Source organism: Microtus oregoni, unplaced genomic scaffold (assembly GCF_018167655.1).
Source record: "Microtus oregoni isolate MIOR12 unplaced genomic scaffold, Mior012 000079F_000, whole genome shotgun sequence".
Taxonomy (NCBI): Eukaryota; Metazoa; Chordata; class Mammalia; order Rodentia; family Cricetidae; genus Microtus; species Microtus oregoni.
Window position 1 is genome coordinate 3,306,844 of NW_024544152.1, and position 20,470 is coordinate 3,327,313.

Sequence of the window (20,470 nt, forward strand, 5' to 3'; positions counted from 1 at the left end):
CAAGGCTAGCCTGGTGGCCACTGTGAATAGAAATTCTCTGCTGCCAGCCCTACCACGTTTGCTCTGGGGTCCCTCCATGGGGATGTCTCCAGGTCACGTGGCTTTCTTTTTCGTATGGAACAGGTATTGAACGTTTTGTTTATTTTTTTTTTTTCTTCTTCTTCTTTTTTCCTAGAAGACATCTGATGTGGATTCCTAGGCTTCCTAGCCTGTGGCCTTTGGAGAAAAGATAGGTCTCCATTCAGCGGCAGTATGCCCACTGCCCAGCCATCGGTAACGATGTTATGGAAGAAGAAAAGTAACTGGAAATTCTTTACACTCTCCAAACCCGGAACGAGTCCAGGAGCCACCCTTCTATCCCCACCTTCCAGCACCTTATTAAGTCAGTTTTCAAGCTGACTGCAGCCTTTGCTCTTCCTCTGAAGGGCAAGTGGGAGATAAAATGGAAATGAGAGATTTCACAAAAATGAAAAGCAAGTCCTATTGGCATCTCTGCTGTTTAGTCTGTTGTAATTTGTCTAAAATCCCTAATGTACTTAGAGCTGTGTTCAGCTAGATCTGAAACCTTACCTTGGTGTTAACTTTCCTTGTTCTTCAGTAAGCTCCACTACAGGGCTTAAGGCAGGAAGGAGTGGGTATATCATTCCTGAATGGGTAATTAATGCATTTACATAGATTTTTCAGGAAACTGACATAAGGACTCTTCAAAGGCCATTGTCTTGGTTCTTAAGGAGTGGATTCGTGCTTTAAATCAATTTGTGAGAACTGTACAAGCCTTGAAATTGAATTTCTGGTTTTTTAATTGTCGAATTCGGCGTGATTGGTGGACAGATTCATATTTTTTTCTCTCCATCTTGCCTCAAAACACACACACACACACACACACACACAATACACACAATATATTCACTAGATCATTGACCAAGCATTTTTCCAGATCATTTACCCTTTCAGTAACTTAATGAGAAAGTCAAAAATGAAGATAATGACCTGAAGAATGCACCTCACATTCTCCCCACCCCTCACACAATACCATCATCAACCTAATGGCTCTTATATTTTGTGTGTAGGAATGGGTATGAGGGCATTTAACAGTCTTTCTCTTCTACCAACTGTTTCCAGGGGCATAGCACATTTTAAGAAGCAAAGTAGTACCAGGTGAGATAAAACACGTGGTTTCTTACAACTGTAAATAGAACTGGCCATCTTTTCTACTTCTCAAGCACGATCATCTTAATTACTTGAGGATATATCATAAACAAACCAAGAACACACTCAAAGGGACTCTTTTACTTGGATCTCCAAAGACTTATTTGATGCTAGTTTGGAAGACTAAACAAGGAAGATAAGTAGAATGAACTCTGATGACCTGAGTTCTAATACTTCTTTTTACGTGGACTTTCACATGCAGGTAGATAATTTACATTAAAAGTAAATCATTAAGAAAATTTCTTGAACATGTCCTCAGTTTAAAAGCAATTGTTTTGCCTCCAAATTCTACCACCTAACTTTTTGAGTCAACTAATATTTTTCTTATCCGTCATGCTTATTACTCATTCTCACCACCCATACTCCAACCTCCACACTTTATTTTTTCTGGATTGCTCTCAGCTGCTTGCTGGAGTTGATTCTTTGTACTATTTGTGATTTTTAAACTATTTCTAACAACACGCCTAATGTTTTAAGTCCTCTACCAATCATTTACAAATAAAGACTTCAAACCAAAAACACTACTTAAATAATTAGCAATTTCATTTGGTAGAAAGCTATTTCGAACTATTTTGAGGTGAATTATATTGTTGATTTATCTCAGAATAAATAAACAGAGACACTGTTAAAGTCTTGTGTAACTTATGGTACAACAATGTATCTTTTATGCATCTGATAATAAATGATTTTATAAACTCAACTGGCTCCCAAACTTTCACTGAAAAAATGGTAGATGAATAGTTCCCCTAAAATTGGAAATCTAACAAAGATACTAAAAGATAGCTAATTTGAAGTGAGGTGGGGTAAGACAGTACACATATATTATGGGCTATCTTGTTTGCACATATTATATACACAGTGTCTTTTGCACAAACTACAATAGAAATAATTGGAGATTGAGAAATGAAATGAGTCCACAGTAAGCTGTAAAGAAAGAACTACTCGCCCATGAGAATTGATTTGCAATTAAGTGAAAAATGAGGACAAGACTGCTTCCAAGTTTGATTGAAGAGGTTTGTTGTAGACATGATGGAAAAAAAAACAGCCAGTGGCATCTTAAAGTTCAGATTGATCAAGGCCAGAAGACTGAACCAGATCATGAGGGGAATGGGAAGAGGAGAGTGAGAGAGGACAGAGGGAACAAGTATACCAAGAGAGACCCAGTACCAGAGCCAGCCAGAAGCTCAGAGCTTGTTGACCAAGAGATAGCATAAAAAAATGGCTGAGGTTATATAGGAATCAGAAGCTGGGGGAGGAGATGTCTAGACCCTAGAAAAGATGTGTATTATGGAATCATTCCACTCATGCATAGTCAAGACCCTTTTGTTCCCAGAGAGGAATAAAGATGGTATGGAGAAACAAATTTTCTGTAAGGAAAACAATTAGAGATTAGAAATAACTGCAACATGCCTTTCCAGTGTGGCTGGCAATAACATGGACACATTTCTCTAAGAACCAAAGATAAATACTTTAGAGGTTTACTTGTTTTACTTATAAGTCCATTCTTCAGGTCACTCCACTGATGTGTGAAGTGATTTATTCTATAATATCATGAGGTCTGCTTGTTACTTATGAAAATTAATGAGATCAAGAGACCTTTAGGTTATATATATTTTCTGCTGCTTCTATGGAGTTTCTTATGTTATGCAACATTTTGCATTTAAGATTATCAAATAACTGTAATTGATTATTGTTGATCATGCCTTTTAAAAAACAAGTTATAAAAATTTAAAATTCCACGGCTAACAACTGAATTACATCATTTTCTAATATATATTCTGATTTAAATATTGAATTAAATTTGGATTATTAAAAATTGTATTAAATTTGATTTAATTCAGTTGATAATAGTATATTCACTATTCACATTGTATTGATGTTTTGATTTCATGATAATTGATGTTTCATATTAGTATCTATTACCATAATAATTTTCTAATCCATAAAAGAAATTGAAAACATTAGAGAACATTGGATGAAAAGGATGATTAGTTCTAAAATAAATATGTTTATTGTAATGAAAATAATTTTGAGCGAGGAACCCAAGCGGTAGGAATATGGGAATATAGGCATTTAAAAGCAAAACTTGTCTTGCCGGAATAAGTTCTTTTTGTTTCTCTGTTTCTATCACTGCCCGTCAATGTAGTATCAAGTACTCTACCAACACAAACCCAATTCTGAACTGATTTGGCCTTTACTTGGACATCATCACAGATATTTGTCATTTCTGTATCTGGTACAGAGTAACTAACTCTTGGAAACTAATTGATAAAAGAAGGAATGAAAGCTTCAGAAATGAATGCTATAATAGTTGAGACTTAAGTAATATTCAGAATTGAAGCTTATGTTTGGTGAAAGGAGCTGAAAGGGAGTGTGCTATTGAAGCATAGCCTATTTGTGAATTTAGGCACAGATCAGTGAAGTTAGAAGAAGTAAAAGAAAGCATGAAAAACCATCCTGGAAAACTGGTTCCCTTTTTCCCCCTCAAGCTTTCCTTGGAGCTCATTAGCTAAGTATCTTCTATTACTCTAAATTCTGTCTAAAGCTATCTTTGTACATTTCAGGTGAATGTTCATAAAATTGTTTTCCTACGGGCCTATTTTTATTTGAGCATTCAAATGGAGGTCTTTGCAGGCAGGAAAAAATATCTTAAGAAATACCTGCCCTGAACCTTTGCTAAAGTATCATCAATTTATACCATCAAATATAGCATCAACTTGCAACAAAAGAAGATGTTAGGGCTAGTGGATATAGCTCTGCTGGTAGAATGATAGCCTAACACACACAAGACCCTGAGTTCCTTGGCCAGCACCATATGAGCTAGGCCTGACGATATATGCTTGCAATCCCAGGACTCCAGATATGGAGGCAGGAAGTTTAGCAGTTCAAGGTTATCATCAGCTAATTAGGGAGTTTAAGACAAGTCAAGATTACTTCTTGAGACTATCAAAATTAACTAAATAAACAGAACTACTTTATCTATGTTGATATGCTCAAAATCCTTTCTCATGAATTAACCTTTGTGATGTAAACATCTCAAACCTATTGTATCTGGAAATGTTTCTCTTGTGTTTTGGCAGAGTCTGCTTCTGCAGAATCAGAAAATTATTCATTAAATGGGTGTTTGTGTGTGAGAATGTGTGTGTATGGTGTGTGGTATAGAGGTCATTCCTTTTCTTTGTGGTCTAAAGCATTCACATATTCAAATGGCAAATATGAACCCCACAGTTTACAAATCATGATGCTTTCGACTAAAGAAAGGAAAGGTTGGACATAGAAAAGATTACAATGAGGGGGTACCTGGGGCAATTTATACTCACAATTTTCAAATAGACGAATGCAGCTGAGCAGTTACTCCTTGGGGTTTCCAAACGGGGGTTTTAAATGTCAACAATGCTAAGTGATTGAGCCTAGTGGGAAAAGAAAGCCCTTTTAGAAATTTCATTTTAGTGTAGCTCTCACCTCTAGATTTAACCTTTTCAAATTAGTCTGTAAAGTGAGTAAATAAGATATATCTGCAATCTATCACAATTCAAAATGTCATTTCAGTCAAGTTCAAATAAACATAGGTGGAAAAATACCAATATAATTTTGAAGTTTACTGTTATTCTATTCCCTCAATTATGTTTCCACTTTCCTTAAGCTTACATCTATTACATATTTCCTCTTTGTTTTAAAGATGTTTAAAATTTAGTAAACACAGAAACATTCTTTTAATTGAGGAAGCTCAAGGTTAAAACATTCATTATGGAACCTGATGATTGTGTAACTTGGGCCACACCAGTAAATTCAGTTCCCACCTTTATAAAATAGGATGATACACCACTGATTGTTGTGAGGATTAATAAAGTAATTTTCATAAGGAGGAATGCCAGACATATGGTAGACATTGATCACAATTATTACATTATTGAAATCCAGATGTCAGCTAAGGCCTCCCAATCCCTAGGAGATTTAGCAATTTGCTCAAACCCCTCATTTCATGATCCTTTATTATCCAGTCATTTTTCACAATCCTTGCCTTTTCAGTTCTTCTCTTGATTTGCTTATATAGCTATTCAAATACTTTACTCATAGCAAAATTGGATGTAAATATGTCCCTTCATAAATTTCTGGGGAAAACATGTGAAATGTCATGTTATAATATTGAATTTATGAAACATCTGTGACTATTTGTGTGTTTGTTTAGAGGTTCTACCAGGGATACACAGCTGCTCTTAAACTCTTTTCAGAAAAAAAAGAACAACAAAAGGACTGCCTATATCTTGTAAGCTGGTTCTTTTAATCAAGTGCACAAATTTTGGAGGGAAAAACGTGGAGTCATGAGGGAGGGAGGCAGGCAACACCCATCTAGGCAACTGAATTAAATCTAACAATCAGTGGGATGATAGATGTGGCATCTAAATCACCTTCACATCGTATATGAGAAGGAAAGGCTTATATATCTTGCATGCTCACAAAAATCCACATATATTTTCTTATCTATGTCAGTTTCATGTTCTCTCCCCTCTCAAAAAACATATTCCATTCCATGATTTCTATTCTTACTATTCTTACTCCTTGCTACCTAAAGTTCAGATTCAAACATTACTAATATCACTGGGGAGCTCAGTTCACTACATATGCTTATTTCTTATCTCATCTAAAACTGCAGTATAATAATATCATTAACATATTATTAACATTTGTGAATCACTGATCTGACTTCTTGCATTCTGTCGGCTCAGCCTCTACTTAAAAGTGTCCATATCAGCCGGGCGATGGTGGCGCACGCCTTTAATCCTAGCACTCGGGAGGCAGAGGCAGGCGGATCTCTGTGAGTTCGAGACCAGCCTGGTCTACAGAGGTAGTTCCAGGACAGGCTCCAAAGCCACAGAGAAACCCTGTCTCGAAAAACCAAAAAAAAAAACCAAAAAAAAAACAAAAAACAAAAGTGTCCATATCAAAGCACCTATAAGCTGTGGAATAATCTTTTTGCACAATGTGAAGATGTGTCTTTGCCAAGGTCCCTTCCTATAGGTTTAAATAAAAAGCTGAACAGCTATTAGCTAGGCAGGAGGTATAGTTGGGACAACCAGACACAGAGTACTCTGGGAAGAAGAAGTGGGATTAATCAACCAGATGGAGAAGAAGCAACATGGGCAGTGCAGAGTAAAGGTAATAAAGTCATGAAACAAAAAGTATATTGATAAAAAAATGGTTAATTTTAGTTGTGAGCTACTTAGTAATAACCCTAAGCTATTGGTCAAGTCTTTATATTTAGTAATAAGTCTCTGTGTCATTATTGGAGAGCCATTGGTCCTGACAAAAAGGTGTGACTACACCTGTAAAGCAAAGAGAATATTTTTTATGCTTTAATATATTATGTGTTAACCAGGAGAATGATGTTTCTTTTGTATCCATGTCTCAGCAGGATCAATTAGTCAGTGATTTTGGTTCAATTAATAATTGAGTCAGCTGGGTTAACTGGCATTTGTATATTCTTACTTCAATAGTCCAAAACACTTGTTTTGTTATGCTTTCACTTTGAAAGTCATGATTCTGACGATGTATTAATAAACTAATAATAAATGATGATACTGTTAACTAAAAGTTAACTTTAAACACTGATTTTATGCCTTAGGAATACAAAGAATGATAGTTGATTTCTTATGAATTCATCATGGAGAATTCATGATGGTTAATAGTATATAATAAATTACAATGTATTGAAACGTACATGGAAGAAACTCAGTCTAAGACATATAAAAGAACATCATGGAAGAAATTTTAAAAAAAAGAATGACTAATCCTAATTGATGAGGAACATTAAACAAGGAGCACTACAGGCTTGAAAATGATAACTAGCATTAAGGGAAGAGAATAAAGTTACATTTGATCCTGTGGCTTCTTTTAAATTCCTTACTTTTGCCAGCCAAATTACCAGATTTGGAATTTTTCTAAAGGTTCTTTGACAAATAGAAACTATTATGACAATGAACAGTGTTGAGAACACAAGCTTCCTATGGATACAAAAGCAAGCTAGAGATTTCATTTAGGAAAAGCACAAAGGAGCATGATTAGAAGAAACAAGTAGATTTAAGTATTCCATAATGATGGAAGGAAAGTAATTTTCTTTAAAAAACAACTAGAAATTAAATAATTGCATTTAGGCGTGGTATATGGACACAATTAAAACCACAAATTTGGGTAGGGACTTTACCCTCCCTTCCCACACTGTTAGCAATCCAGCTGCCACTAGACCTCAGGATTACATTGAACAAGAACCAAAATCCTAGTTGGAGATCCTCAGAACCAGTCCTTTTCTTTCCCTGCTCCCTCATCAAGCACTAGCCTATTGAGCTGATGGAGGACTGCTTAAAGTCTGAACCCAGAATTCAAACTGAACTTCAGATAAGTGATAAACTTGAACCTCATCACAGAAGCTACTTTATGTAGTATATAGTAGCACAGAAACCCAAAACATGCAGAAAATAAGGGATTTTCGAGTGCTTAGCCCTATATGGGATATCTATAACACACCCTGCCTCTCAAGGCAATTTTTCTATTTCATTGATTTCAGTGTCAGTTTGATTATTTCTTTCCATCATCTTCTCTTGAGTGTGCTTACTTCTTTTTGTTCTAGATATTTCAGATGTGCTGGTAGGTTCCTAGAATGAGAGCTCCCCAATTTTTTTTAATATAGGCATGACATACTTTCCTCAGCACCATTTCCTTTGTGTCTCATGAGTTTGTATATGTTTTGTACTCATTTTCACAGGGTTTTCAAGACTCTTTAAGTTCTTTCTATATTTCTGTCTGGACCCTGTTTTCATTCACTAGAGAGTTGTTCAGTTTCCATGAAATTGTAGGCTTTCTGTGGTATCTGTTTGGTTTAAATTCACTTTAATCTGCGGTGGTCTGATAGGATAAATGCAAAGGGTTATTCCAATTGTCTTGTCTGTTTCAAATTACTTTGTGTTTGATTATGTGGTAAATTTGGGGGAAATTTTCATGAGGTGCTGAGAAGAATTTATATTCTTTTGTGTTTGGGCAAAATAGGCTGTAGATATCTGTCAGGTCATTTTGTTTTTTAATATCTGTTTGCTCCAGAATTTCTCTGTTTAGTTTTTGTCTGGATGAACTGTTCCTTCATGATAATGGGTTATTGAGTGACATTCCACTATCAATGTGTGAAGGTCAATTTGTGATTTAGTCTTTAATAATGTTTCTTTTACAAACGTGGGTGTCCTTGGTTTTGGGTCCTAGTTGTTAAGAAATTAAATACATTTTAGTGACTTTTCCCTTTGATCAGTACGAAGTGTTCTTTCCTGTCTCTTTTGATTAATTTTGAATAGAAGTCTCTTTTGTTAGATATTAGATTAGCTATACCAGCTTGCTTCTTGTGTCCACTTGCTTGAGAAATCTTTTTCCAAACCTTTACTGTGAGTTAATGTTATCTTTGTTGTTGAGGTATGTTTTTTGTGTGCAGCAGAAGAATCAATCCTGATTTTGGATCCCTTGTCTTTGTCTATGTCTTTTCATGGTGGAACTGATAACATTTAAATTGGCAGAAATCAATAACTAATGATTTTTATTCTTCTTATTTTGTTTTTGCTGTTGTGGGTGATGTTGGTGGAGTGCGTGCATGTATGTGTGTGTGTGCATGTATCTGTAGTTTGTGTGTGATTACTTCCTTTTGGTTTTGCTGGTGTGAGATTATTCATTTCCTGTGTTTCATGGGTGGAGTTAACTTCCATGGGTTTGAAATTTCCTTCTATTTACTTCTAGCAGGCTGGATTTATAGATAGATATTGTTTAAATTTGACTTTAAATGGAATATATTGTTTTTATCTACATAGGATGAATGAAAATTTTACTGAACTAAACAATCTATATTGGCCACTGTTTGTCTCTTTGTGTGTAACAAGACATCTGTCCAGGTCCTTGTGGCTTTTAGAGTCTCCATTGTGAAGTCAAGTGTAATTTTCATAGGTCTGCCTATATATGTTACTTGCTCTTTTTATGCTTACAATTGTAATATTCTTTCTTTGTTCTGTTTGTCTAGTGTTTTAATTATTATGTGTCTCAGGGACTTTCTTTTCTGATCTAATCTATTTGGTTTTCTATATGCATCTTGTACCTTTATAATCAGCTCCTTCTTTAGATTAGGAAAAATTTCTTCTGTGATTTTGTTGAAAATATTTTCTGTGTATCTTTGAGCTGGAATGCTTCTTCTTCTATTCCCATTATTCTCAAATATGTTCTTTTAATAGTGTCCCAGATTTTCTGGATATTTTGTGTCAGAATTTTTTTTTAGATTTAACATTTTGTTTTACTGGTGTATCTTTTTCTTCCATTGTATCTTCAGTGACTGGGATTTACTTTTCCATATCTTGTATTCTGTTGAGGATGTTTGTGTCTGCAGTTCTTATTGACTTACCTAGATTTTCCATTTCCAGATTTGCCTCAGTTTGTGTTTTCATTATTACTTAATTTTTATTTTCATGTCTTGAACATGTTATTCATTTCCTCAACTGATTTTTGGCATTCTTATCTTGCTTTCTATAATGGATTTATTAATTTCCTTTATTTTTTGCTTATTCCTTAGTATTTCAAAGGGGCTTATTCATTACTTCTTTAATGAACTCCTTTATCTTCATAAAGTTAGGTTTATGGTCTTCTTCTTGTCCTTAATCTGTGTTGGAATATTTAGGGATTGCTGTGGAAGGATAGCTGGGCTCTGGTGGAGACATATTTCTATTGCTCTGATTAATTGTACTAATATGCTGAAGTGTAGGCTTCTAAGTTTGAGGTGATTATAGGTCTAGGTACTGATTTCTGGGTTTGTCTGTGATGGATGGATATTTTGTTTCTTGGTTTCAATTTCACCTTGGGTCTTCTGGCCACTGGTGGGTGTGGTCTTAGTTTAGCCCCTGGAGCCTGGGTCACTCACAGTGATGAGAAGGAGTGGAGGGATTGGGAATATTGTTGCAGGAGGAACCAAAAGTGTTGGGGCATATTGGGGCAATGACCTGTCTGGAATTCTAGTGACCTATTTGGCATTTGGTCAATCAGGGAGTCTCCTATGAATTGGGAGCAGGGACATGGCAATTAGGAGGGATGTAGGCATTTGGGATGGGAGTGGGCACCAAGAACATGGGTGGAGTCAACAGGCCAACAGCCTACCTGGAGTTCTGACTGTTGGCATGACCTCTGGTTGAAAAGTGTGTTCTACTAATAACTATTATTAGTTGTGGGTTTTGGAGTATCTTCCATTTGATATTAATTTTGAGAAAATTGTATGTATGATCTTCATTAAATAAATGTGTTCTAAGTAAAGTTCAACTTACTTGAGACATATGATTAAATAGTAAAGATGACATTTCAATCCTATGTCACAATGAAGATGGCTTTATTACTCTCATTATCTTGATTTAATTTATTTTATTTTTTGACAAGAAGAGAATTAAGTATATAACTTTTATTTTACTCCTGCTAGTGTGCTTCAGCTCAAGACTGATCCATATTTACCCCATTTCTTCTCCCAGCATTCTCCCTACTTTGAGCCATATTATTTAAGCAGAATTTTAAAAACTCAAAAAAACCTTCACACCTAAAGTTAACATCTTGTAAACAGTGATTTGAAAACAAATTCAAACATAATATTTCTTAGGGACTGTATCTTAAGTGGGAGATGATAAATGATAAAAATGATGAAAAGCCATGCCTCCAAGTTAGGATTTCTTGTGGATAATAATACTTTACAAGTATTATATTTATATGTCATGTGACTGTGTCACTATCTCATGTAAGAAACCTATTGTAATCCAGTTAACTCATCAAACTGATCAACATTCTATACTGCCTCTGTCAAAAAATCAATCGAAGATGCACCCAAGAGTACTGTTGGCCTATTGTAGATATTGTTTATCAGAAATAATTCATGTTTGTTATAATGTGCATATTTTAATACTGTCAAATTGGAGAAAAGGAATTATACAGTTCAAAAGAATTGGGTGAAAGAGGCAGAGAAACCCATGAATGAAGTCCTGGCTAAAATTACATTGCTGACATAGTCAACCATTTGTTCAGAACCCAAGGCCTCAGACCCAGAAGAAAGTAGAAAGTTGGTAAAACTGCACTCACCTCCACCACACATACACTGATATAGACCGGGCTCAATAGTGGTAACAAATTCTTCTTGGGCATCTAAGTATGAGTGTCTATGAATGAGTCATCAGTGTGTGTAAGACTACTAACTATAGCTTCCTACTTGGTATGTTTACACCTGTGACTACTGGCCTTACCCTGTCCTGAACCTAACAAACATACTGAGATCCCATGTTCTGGCAGTAGCATAACCCTCATAATCCCAGTTTCACTATATTTGTGTGTGTGTGTGTGTGTCCTTTTCTTGTTCCCTTTCAGAACTTAGTTTGGGGTTCATGATCCTAGCCACCTGAATCAAAGTAATTGGTCCAAGGTCAAGTTGTAATTCAAATGCAAAATGATCCCCAATGATCTAAATTTTCTTCCCACATTAAAATAAAGCCAAAATGCCATAAAGGATAATTTATTTTATTATTCACCATTTTAAATTTATTTTACATATCAATCACACTTTCCCATCCTTCCTCGCCTCCTATTCCCTCCACCTGCCTTCCTTCTATCCCCCTTCCCCATATCCATTCTTTCTCTGTCTCCATTCAGATGGGGAAAGGCATCCAATGAGAATCAGCAAAGCATGGGATACCAAGCTGAGGTAGAACCAAACTCCTCTGTCCTGCATCAAGCCTGAACAAGGTACCCCACGATAGGGAATAGGTTCCAAAGAGCCAGATCATGCATCAGAGATAGGTCCTGGTCCCACAAAAGACCAAGTTACACACCTGTAGTTATAGGAGCGGTGGGGCTGCATTCCCAGCACCCTGGCCGCCTGCTAGCTTATGCCCCGAAATAACAACAAATAAACTGTATTCTTTTAAACACTGCTTGGCCCATTCTGCTTGGCCCATTAACTCTAGCCCTTACAGGCTAATTCTCATATCCCGATCAACCCATCTCTAGTAATTTGTGTAGCATCAGTCTTACCAGGAAAGATTCAGCATGTCTGACCTGGCAGCTTGCTTCATGGCGTCTGGCCCAGAGAGGGGAAGCATAGCATCTCTGAGCTCACTTCCTCTTCCTCCCAGCATTCTGTTCTGTTTACTCCACCCACCTATGTTTTAACCTATGAGGGCCAAGCAGTTTCTTTATTGCTTAAACAATGAAATCAACAGATTGATATATGACACTCCCACATCACACCTGTCACCCAGATACAGTGGGCTTATTTCAGTCCCATGCCGGCTCCCTACCTGTCTGTCCAGAGTCCCTGGGTTCCCACAAGCTAAGGTCAGCTGTCTCTGTTGCTTTCCCTATCAAGATCATGACTTTACCGCTTGCTCATAAAATATTTCCACCCTCTCTTTAACTGGATTCATGGACCTCAGCCCAGTTCTTGGATGTGGATCTCTACATCTACTTCTATCAGGTGCTAGATGAAGGCTCTCTGATGACAATTACGGTAGTCAACAATCTGATTATAGGGAAAAGCCAGTTCACACACTGTCTTTGCTGTTGCTAGGAGTATTAGCTGGAATCATCCTTATGGATTCCTTTGAAGTTCGCTGGCACCAGGTTTCTCCAAAACCCCATAATGGCCCTTCTACCAAGATATCTCTCTCATCACTCTCCCACTCTTTTTCACCCGCAGTTCAACAATCCTTATCCCTCATGTTCTCATCCATTATACTCCCCACAACTCCCAGTTTACCATGGGCATCTTATCTATTTCTTCTTCCCAGGAGAGCCTAGCTTCTCTGGGGATGAGGTTTGTAGCCTGGCTATCCTTTGCTTTACATCTAATATCCACTTATGAGTGACTACATACCATGTATGTTATTCTGAGTCTGAATTATCTCACTCAGGATAATTTTTTCAAGTTCCATCCTTTTGCCTGCAAATTTCATGATGTCATTGTCTTTTTCTGCTGAGTAATATTTCATTATGTAGTTATACCACATTTTCTTTATCCATTCTTCAATTCAGGGGCATCTATGTTGTTTCCAGGTTTTTATCTCACAAATAATGTTTCTATGAACATAGTTAAGTAAGTATCTTATGGTATGGTTGAGCATTCTTTGGGGAATATGCCCAAGAAAAATATTGTTGGATCTTTAGACGGAATGATTCTCAGTTTTCTGAGAAACTGCCAAATTGGTTCTCAAAGTGGCTTTAAGCTGAATAAGTTTGTACATCCACCAGCATTGAAAGAGTGTCCCCCTTACTCCACATCCTCTCCAACATTGACTGTCATTATCATTTTTAATCTTGGCCATTCTGACAGGTATAAGATGATATTTTAGAATCACTTTGATTTGCATTCCCCTGATGATTAAGGATTTTGAGCAATTTCTTAAATGTGTTTTGGACATTTGAGTTTGCTTTGTTGAGAAATCTCTGATTAGATCTATAGTACATTTTTAATTATATTATTTGGTATTTTGGTGACTACTTTCTTGTTTTCTTTAAATATTTTGAATATTAGTCCTCGGGCAATTGTGGGGTTGGTGAAGATCTATTTCCATTCTGTAGGCTGCTGTTTTGTTTTACTGACAATGTCCTTTGCTTTACAGAAGCTTTATACTTTCAAGAAGTCCCATTTATTAATTGTCCATCTCAGTGTCTGTACTATTGGAATTATATTCAGGAATTATCTCATATAACAACAAATTCAAGCCTACTTCCCACTTTCTTTTCTATCAGGTTCATTTTAACTAGATTTATATTGAGGCCTTTGATCCATTTGGACTTGAGTTTTATCCAGGATGATAGATGTGAATCTATTTGTATTCTTCTACATGCCATCATTTGTTGAAGATGCTTTCTTTTTTTCGTTGTGTACCTCTGACTTCTTTGTCAAAAATGAGGTGTTCGTAGGTGTGTGTGGCTATGTCATGGCCTTCAGTTTGGTTCCACTGATTCATGTGTCTGTTGTTATGCCCATACCAAGTACCTTTATTATTATAGACTTATCGTAAAGGTTGAAATGACAGACACAGATACTTAAAAATTTACTTCATTGTACAGAATTGTTTTAGATATTCTGTATTTTTTGTTTTTATATTAAGAAAAATATTGTTTTTTTGAGGTCTGTGTAGAGTTGTACTTATATGTTGATAGGGATTGCAATGAATCTGTACATTGCTTTTGGTAAGATTGCCATTTTTACTATGTTAATCCTACTAATCCATGGGAATGGAAAATCTTTTCATTTTCTGAACACTTTTCCAATTTCTTTCTTCAAAGACTTAAAATAATTCTCATATAGATCTTTCCCTTGTTTGATTAGATTTACCCCAAGATATTTTATATTGCTTGTGGCTATTGTAAAGGGCATTATTTCTCTATTTCTGTCTTGTTCCTTTTATACTTTTTAAACAGGAAAGCTACTGAATTTTTTGAGTTAATCTTATATTTAGAAACATTACTCAAGGTATTTTTCAGCTAAAGGACTTCCTTGGCAGAGTTTTGGGGGTCACTATTGTATACTTTCATATCACCTGCAAATAGTGAAATTTGACGTCTTCGTTTCCAATTTGTATCTGCTTGATCTTATTTTGTTGCCATATTGGTTTGGGTAGAACCTAAAGTACTATAGTTAATAGATGTGGAGAAAGTGAACAAACTTTTCCCTGATTTTAGTGGAATCTCTTTTAGTTTCTCTCCATTTAATTTTATGTTGGCTACAGACTTGTACATTGCCTTTCTTATGTTTAGGCATATACCTTGAATCAATCCCTGTCCTCCCCAGAACCTTTATCATAAAAGGGTGTTAGATTTTGTCAAAGAATTTTTTAGCATCTAATGTGATGGGGGTTTTTTTCAATTTTTTATATGGTAAATTACATTGACAGATTTTCATATTTTGAACCATTTCTGCATCTTTGGGATGAAGCCTACTTGAGCCTGGGAGATGATTTTTTATGCATGTATTCATGGATTCGGTTTGCCAGTATTTTGTTGAATATTTTTTCATCATTGTTCATGAGGGAGATTGGTCTGTAATTTTTTTCTTTGTTGCATCTGTGTTTGGTTTGGCTATCAGGGTAATTGTGGTCTCGTTAAAAGAATTTGGCAATCTTCCTTCTGTTTCTGTTGTATGGAATGATTTGTGAAGTATTAGTATTAACACTTTGAAATTCTGATAGAATTCTGTGCTAAAATCATCTGGCCCTGGCCTTTTTTCTTTCTTTTTAGGAGAGACAATTAGTGACTGTTTCTATTTTTTTTTTCGGGTTATGGCTCTGTTTAAATTGTTTATCTGGTCTGGATTTAATTTTGGTATGTGGTACATATCAAGAAAGTTCTCCATTTTTTTAGATTTTCCAATTTTGTCAAGTATAGGTTTTAGAAATGTGACAATAGGATATTATAATGAATAATGCAAGTAATTGTAATATATGTACATCATATATATATATATATATGTGTGTGTGTGTGTGTGTGTGTGTGTGTGTGTGTGTGTGTTTAAAGACAGAATTAATAGACCACTGTATAAATGGAGCTTCCAGGACTAGAAATCACCGCTATGTCAATGAGTGGGGAATGAATTTGAGTGCTTACAAAGTGACTGTGCACTACTGTATTTTGTAAACAGTACTCACTTGGATTACAGAAAACTCTATGAAAAGTGCAAATTACCATTTAGAAAAACATTAGTAGAAGATTCCCTTTAGGGCCTATAACCTTCCTAACCATAGAATTGTGATCAGTTTTACAGTATCAGGCATTTCTTCTGTCCCATGGATCAAATATTACATGCAGTCAGAAAACAATTGTATATACCTCCCAATCACACCACTATTTCTATAGGGTGCCTATATGTTGAGTTGGAGTTTCAAGCTAGGTAAGACCATCAATGACTTTTATTCTTTAGCAGCCTATATAGCAACTTCTCACACTATGCCAAGAGACAGAAGCTGAGGATAATTTTTAAGAGCAGCAAGTACTCTTAAAAGTTGAGTCATCTCCCCCGCCACTCCCGAAGATCTTCTTGTAGAGATACTCCTTTTAGGGATATTTCCTTGATATTATAAACTTCTTAAATTTGTTTCATTTATTCATTTTTACAGACATGAGGATAGAACTTGTAATTTTCACATCAGACCTTTACTGTCTCACAAAAAAATATACCTCTATCCTCATAAATTATCTTGTAAGCCTATAATGTCCCTGAATCTTCCTCTTCATTAATGAAAATGTTTGTGTTTGGATTCATGTTTTCAAAATTTAATAAACTTATTTATTTTATATTTATGTGTATGAGTATTTTGCCTGCATGTGTATCTGTGCTTTATATGGGTGTGCTGTACCCCAAGATGTCAGGTCATTGGATCACCTAGGACTAGAGTTACAGGCTACTATGAATCATCACACGTGATCTGGGAACTGACCCTGTGTCTTCTTCAAGAATAGCAAGAGCTCTTCTGCTGAATAATCTCTTTGGTGCCTATGTTTTCAAACTTTTAATCTCTTTGGTGCCTATGTTTTCAAACTTTTAAAGAAGATTGTCAAGATACGAAATAGATTTTATGCAGTTTTCATTGTAGATATAAAAGGAAAAGCAAAATTATCTTTTTATTTTCCTGTTCCTCTTCTTTAGCTGTGCCTTCTACTATATTTCAACAAGTCAGTTTCCCAAGGACAATATCACTCTCAAACCCATTGAACTTAAATCTGTTACATTGATATTTACAAACACACACACACACACACACACACACACACACACACACAAATTGTGATCATATTTAGCCCAAATTTCCTCTCTTGTCTCCTAGACACCTTCGATTTTCTTGTTATTTTCCCCAATTAGTTTAATTAGGATTTGTTACATGAAAATGTATAATGGGTGATGTACCCAGTGTCTAGGTCACCAAAAAAAAAGTATCTCTTCAATGACAGCACTGAAAAATTTTGAAGCTTTGCTCTTGGTAAATCATTTGAAATTCCTTCCCTGCTACTTCTCTCATGTAATGTGGTTCTCATATATCTTTCCCATCTAACATTCCTCTCCCCACGTTTTGCTTTATTCCAGGACAACTCAAGCTGACATTCCCTGCTAACACAAAGGACATAGCTAGCAGGGAAACAAACAGACTGACAACGTATATTTACACCTCCTTCTGCTCCTCTAGTCACAAATCTGCCCCCTCTCATCCCCACCCTGTAGCAGAACACCTGCTTCAGTCTCCCTGTCCTCTCTGACCCCATCCCAAAGGATCACAAAGATCTTCTCTAACCTTTCTTCTCCAGGCTTATCCAAATATTCTAGCTTCAACAAGAACACACCTTCATTTGAAACACACCAACTGGAAAGGCCAGGGAAAGAATATCCTGACCTCCAGTTGCAGCAGGCATATTCTATGAATACACCATCTGAGCAAGAGAGGGAAACAGATAAGGAAACTGAAGATCTTTACCACTCTCTTGTAGTACGAGCTGTGGGCTGCATTCCACCACCCAGCTCACGCCACCAGCTAGCTTTACCCGAAATAACAACACACAAACTGAATTCTTTTAAACACTGCTTAGCCCATTAGCTCTAGCCCTTTCTGGCTAATTCTGATATCCCAATCAACCCATTTCTAATAAACTTTGTAGCACCGGTCTTACCGGGAAAGATTCAGCATGTCTGACCTGGCGGCTTGCTTCATTGCATACGTCTGCCCGGGAGAGGGGAGCATAGCCTCTGCTCCAGAGAGCAGAGCTGTCGAGTCTGAGCTCACTTCCTCTTCCTCCCAGCATTCTGTTCTGTTTACTCCTCCCACCTATGTTTTAACCTATGAGGCCAAACAGTTTCTTTATTACTTAACCAATGACCTTCCTCCATCACTCTCTCCTCTCCGTCAAGACCTGTCCACTAGTCTCATCCCTGTCTCTGCAACAGAACACCTTACGCAGCATTCTTTTCCCTTCTGCCCACATCTTTTGTGAATCTCATGAACCTTCCCCTCTTAAACACCCTTTCTCTCCTCGTTTTATTACAGTGCTCATCTGTTTTAGTCACTCCCTGAAAACTCACAGCCAACTTCTGAGAAAAGCAAGTAGGTTGTCTATAGATCTATAAACCTTCCACAAAGAAAAGTGCCTTACACTCTCTTGGGATTAGAGGGGGTGGAGTGAGAGGGTGTGTAGAGGGAATGGGAGGAAAAGAGGAAGTAGGAATTTGGATTCATGTTTTTTTTTTAATCTAATAAAAACATAGTGAAATAGAAACGGTTGTTAAAATTATGTTATTTTATTACTTTAAAAAATACCAATCCAAATTTCCACTCTCTTTCTCCCTCCCACTCTCCTCCTACTCCCTCTCTACACCCTCCCACCCTACCCACTCAATCCTAAGAGAGGGTAATGCACCCTGCTCTGTGGCAAATCCCAGGCCCTCCCTACTATATCTAGGTTGAGCAAGGTATACATCCAAAGAGAATAGGTTCCCAAAAGGTAGTACATGCAGAAGAGATAAATCCCACTGGCACTATCAGTGGCCCCTCAGTCTGCCCCAACAATCAACCACATTCAGAGGGACTAGTTTGATCCCATGACTGTTCACTCCCAGTGGAGTTGGAGTTGGTGAGCTCCCATTAGCTCAGGCAAACTGTCTCAGTGGATGACCACCTCATGGTCTTGACCTCCTTGCACATACTCTCACTTCTTCCACTCTTAAACTAGATCTTGGGACCTCAGTTCAGCACTCCAATGTGGGTCTTTGCTTCTGTTTTCATCTGTTGTTGGACAAAGGTTCTATGGTGATATTTAAGATAATCATCAGTCTGACTACAGGACAAGGCCAGTTCAGACACTCTTTCCTTAGGGCCCAGGTTTGGTAGCTTCAGTCTCTGAGAGTCCTAATAAGCTCTGCTTAGTCAAATCTATAGGTCATGATCTTGGGGTGTCCTTGACATTCTGGATCCTACAATCTATCCTACCCTTTTTTTTCATGGTTCCCAGAGCTCCACCTAATGTTTGGCTGTAGATATGTGTGTCTGCTCCTATCAATTACTGAATAAATGACCTCTGATGACGATTATGCTATAAACCAGTCTAGTAAAGCAAAATATAATTAGAAATCATTTTATTTACATTTTAAGGCCAATTGTGTTTGGTTCTGTCATAGGTCTCTATACTATCCAGTATCTTGTTCCTGGCAATCCAGTCAGTGTCAGGCATGAGGTCCATCTCATTTTTTAGGCCACAATTAGTACCAGCCATTGGTTGACCATTCCCGTACTGCCATGTCACTTTTCCCTAGCACATCTTGCAGGCCAGACAAATTTTAGGTGGGAGGTTTGTGGCTGTGTTAATGTTCCAGTCCGACCACTAGAATCTTTGCCTAGTTACAGAAGATTGTGGGTTCAGGCTTCATATCTTCTATTACCAGTTGTATTTGTAGGGTTACCGTCATAGGTTTCAGGGAGTTTCCATTAAACTAGGTTTCCACATCACCCCTGAAATGCCCACTAATTCCATGTGTCTCTTGCAGTACTCTCTCCCTACATCCTTGACACCTAACTCCTACTTATTCCTCCTGTTGCCATTGCCACTTGCTCCAGTCAACCTGTGATGAAATTTATTCTATTTCACCTACCTAAGGAGCACATGAGAAAACTCCATTAAGAGAATACCAATGGGACATACACTAAAATTGACAAATAACAAATGGGATGTCATAAAACTGAAAAGCTTCTCTAATACAAGGGACACCATTAATAGGACAAAATGGAAGCTCAGAGAATTGGAAATATATATATTTTTTTACCATCACCACATATGACAGACTGTCGATATATAAAATATTTAAAGAATCCAAGATCAAAACCCAGTGCCATTGTTCTTGGCTTCTCAGTCAGCCCTCCTTGTCCAACACGTTTAGAGAGTGCAGTTTGATCACATGCTCCATCAGTCCTAGTCCAGCTGGCCTTGGTGAGCACCCAATAGATCAGCCCCACCGTCATAGTAGGTGGGTCCACCCCTTGAGGTCCTGACTTCCTTGCTCATGTTCTCCCTCCTTCTACTCCTCATTTGGACCTTGGGAGCTCAGTTCAGTGCTCCAATGTGGGTCTCTGTCTGTATGTCTATCCATTGCCAGATGAAGGTTCTATGGTGATATGCAAGATATTCATAGACCTGGATGGATGGGGGAGGGCCTTGGACTTCCCACAGGGCAGGGAACCCT